The sequence below is a fragment of the Vanessa tameamea genome, chromosome 7 (genome assembly GCF_037043105.1).
Source record: "Vanessa tameamea isolate UH-Manoa-2023 chromosome 7, ilVanTame1 primary haplotype, whole genome shotgun sequence".
Taxonomy (NCBI): domain Eukaryota; kingdom Metazoa; phylum Arthropoda; class Insecta; order Lepidoptera; family Nymphalidae; genus Vanessa; species Vanessa tameamea.
In genome coordinates, this window is record NC_087315.1 from 3,011,257 (window position 1) to 3,015,327 (window position 4,071).

At 29.2% G+C, this 4,071-nt stretch overlaps 1 non-coding gene across 1 annotated transcript; it reads right to left on the reverse strand.

Annotated features, from left to right (window-relative positions):
• Positions 1–589: 589 nt before the first annotated feature.
• Positions 590–661, reverse strand: Trnae-cuc (transfer RNA glutamic acid (anticodon CUC)). The gene has a single exon. It is a non-coding gene; the product is annotated as a tRNA-Glu (tRNA).
• Between the last annotated feature and the right edge of the window lie 3,410 nt (positions 662–4,071).

A 4,071-nucleotide genomic window follows, 5' to 3' on the forward strand; every position in this document is an offset into this window, starting at 1 on the left:
TAACTAAACTGGCTAACTTTGCATTTAAATACGAAAACAGCAAAATAAAGCAGAATATCTAACGAGCTTACACGAAGCTTATGAGAATCATAGTATCTTTGATAATTCGTTTGTATTATGCAGAAAAGTATGAGTTCGAGGTCTTCAAGGTGAGTGAGCCAGTATAACGCGAGGGACATAAGAACTTAGTTTCCAAGGTTAGTGTCGTATTGGAGATGTAAAGATAGGTTAAAATTTCTATGGGCCCTGCTGACTTACCATCGGATGGCCCATTCGACTGTCCGACTAATATGGTATAATAAAAACTTTTCTGGCATTTTTTAAGCATAGTTTGCTAGTTATTGTTACTGTCTCAAAAAATGCTTCGACGAGATTCTTGCGATTGTCAGTTTCCTTTGTAAGCAGTTTATTAAAATATTGTTACAATCATTTTTGTGGACTATTATTAACGTAAAGAGCAATCACATTATTTATCAAAATCAGCCCATTTTGTATTCAATGTTACTGTTTTATAATAATATATATTATTTTTAATATATTGTGTATAAAAAACATATAAGAATAAAATAAAATTAAGTAAAAATGTACATTCCGGTACCGGGAATCGAACCCGAGCCTCCTGGGTGAGAGCCAGGTATCCTAGCCACTAGACCATACCGGATATGAGTGAGGGGATGAAATTGATGTCTAATAAGCTTTTAACACAACTTCTATTAATAAGTTCTTATATAAAGTTTTAGAATTATTATTATTTTTGATAAATAAATATTCCGATAAAAATCCAAATAAGTAACGTCACGTATGACTTGATTGATTTTTCTAAAACAATTATATATATTATAGAAGTCGAACCGTATGTTATTGATGAAAAAAATAATATTTTTAGACAGTATTTAAATATAAAAATATTTGTATAGTATGCCTTAGTTCATTATTTTATTACTTTTTATAACAAACTCCGTACTAAAGTTTATATATGTATACTAAATGCGTACTATAATCGTTATCCAAGAAAAATCCCACCAATAAATAGGGCACCGATCTCTATATTAGGATATTAGAGTAAGCGACCCAGTGATTTATTAACCCTAATTCCCTAAATAGGGCAACAGAGGGCTCCTGCCCTATTTATCACGTAATCTAATAGCCACTTGGCTCCCACTTGCTAAGATTGCAATCAGTTCAAAAGAAGTCAAATTTAAATGAATATAATTTATGTCTTTATAAACTTTACCATGTCATACGAGAGGACGAACAAAAGATAGATCTGAAGACAACATCTCATCAAGTATGAAAAGCCATCAATTAAAGTCAAAAGTAAGGATTCGATGTCATCGATTGTGAATTTCAAATCCGATGCATGGAATTTTGTTAAACGACGCTACACGACTTATTATATGGTAAACAGTCCACGTCTGCCAACTAGTTGTTCATCAATGTCAATCTCGAAACGTATTTTGTATACGCTGTAGTAAACGTTTCAATATATATGACACATTTCAAAAGTATATTTTCTTGCTGCGGTTTAAAGGGATTACGCTTAACCTTGACACTATTTGAGTACCGATATTTATGACCATCGGGTGATGCGTTTAGTAAAAGATAAAATTATATATATTTAATTTTATATTAATTAAATGATTATGAATATATTTTTTTGTTTAAGTATCAAGACTCATCAAATCGTGTAGTCTATTTTTGTTCGCGATGTCATCGGATGTGAATTTCAAATCGGTTGCATTGAATTTCGTTGATACGATGCTAAAGCAACTTATTATATGGTAAGCAGCTATTACCATGTCTGCTTGCCTGTTGTCGATCAACGTCAATCTTGAAACTTTTTGGACACACGTAGTGATTTTGAATAGTAAATTAATAATATTTGTATTAATTAAAAGTATAATAAAATTTTATTGAGGTAGCTTAGTATGATCGATCTTTGGTTTCAGTACATTCATTAAGACAACGTACTTAAAGTTATACGAACATCTGATAATTATCCCAAAATATCAAGCAATAAACGATCAACAAAAAAATATTTGGTACCGTTTATTAATTTTTAATCGAACTAAAACAACAAAATTAAAAATATAATATTAAGTTTACTATATAATTCTGTGGTTTTACTGAAACCATTTAGATAAAAATAATTCTATCACTATAAAAATATTTATTAAAAAAAACGTCCCGTGTGAATCAATCTCAAATACGTTCCCCGACATTTGAAGATCGGGATACGATGCTTATCCCGGATCGGACCTTTGTCTGCCCTTAAACGGCCCTGAATAGCCTTTGTTGATGGGAGACAATAAGTTGTCTTTAAATCTTCAAAAGGTATTAATTACCATAATGCAACTAGATTATATATTTACGAATAATTATTCTGTATCTGGAATGTTAAATAACAATAAATTTAACAAGAAGCAGGAAATAATAAAATTAATGTTTTATCTATATTTATATTATAACGAGCGTACCGAACAAGCTTTGCTCGGGTAATTTTTCGCTATAAATATAATTTATACCGTATAGGACTCAGGAATAATGTAACTTTCTAATAATATAAAAAAAAATATATATATATATATATATATATATATATATATATATAATTGAGTGTTTAGTTCTGGAGATTAACCTATATCAAACAAACAAATATTTTTTTCTCTTTATAATATTAGTATAGACAAGTTAGATTTGTATGGTTGAACGCGCTAATCTAACTACGAGTCTGATTCGAATAATTAATATACGCTATAATTACATGAACTAATATCACAAAATATTTGAAACAGACTACTATAATCAAGATTTATAACACGTCAAATCTAGTGCATACAAAAATAATGACACAAAGCGTCGTTTTAAATTATCACCCTTATACGTGGTATAATAAATAACCTTACGAAATATAATATTTAGTGAGAATATGGATATATGTATATGTGTCCACTCAATTTATGCAAATAAATACGTAATTACGTTTTTTAAAATCATACTTAAGCTGTTATTTCACTAGGAGCTATTAAAAAGTTATTTATATTTTATTATTAAAGAAAGTTTCACCATCAAGCTGACATTAAATGTTTGCGTAAAGTAATAATGAATATAATAATTCAATTATTAATTTAATGGCTTTTATTTGCGCAAGCCTTTGCCTTACGCGTGATATTTATTAACAGGAAGTCACTTATCTACTACGATATTTAAAAAATAATCACATCGTAATTTTACTCTGCTTTAAAATGACTACAATTTATTTATTTATATTATGTCATAAATGTAATTAAAAGATCTTATAAGTATTATAAATAAAGGAATCATAATTTAAGTCCTCGTGTTTATCTGTCATATTTATTTAAATAAAACATTTTCACTATCTTTTGAATAACAAATTTCCAAATGATTACGTTCGTACGTTTTTCCTTGATTGTTTTTTTGTTACTTGTAAAATTCTTTCACAAATATTGCTAATACAAATAGTTTAATTCAATTTAATAATAGATAACCGAGTACAGTTTGTATATTTTAATTTTGATTAAATTAGACTTTAGTGTACAGTGGCATCTTTTACTTACCTTGTTAAATTTTACAATATTAAAAAGTATTACTTAAAATATAAAGATATATTATATTGTACAAGTTGGTAACATATATGTATATGTGTAAACTACATCATGATCGAATAAAAAATCATCTCATCAAACATTAAAATGTCGTGCCCAATCTCATCGCATACAATGCTACCATAAGTCCATTTAGCGTTTGAGTCGGAAACAAGGCTTCAGACGGTAGCACGTACTTGCCACCAGGTTTTTGCCTGCATTCATCGCCTCCATACATTGTGCATGTCACGCGGACCCACAATTGGTATGCATGTTGGTCGTGCAACGCGAATTTATATTCCGCACCGTCCCTCGGGTTCGGCAGAAAAAAAAAATATTAAAACTTTCACAGAAGTCTCGGAACTGTTCAGAAATTTTTATGGTACCTTTCGTTTTTACTCAACGTATACCAATGCCAACTAAAAGTTCCATATAAATCGTAATTTATGTTACTTTATTGTAGTTT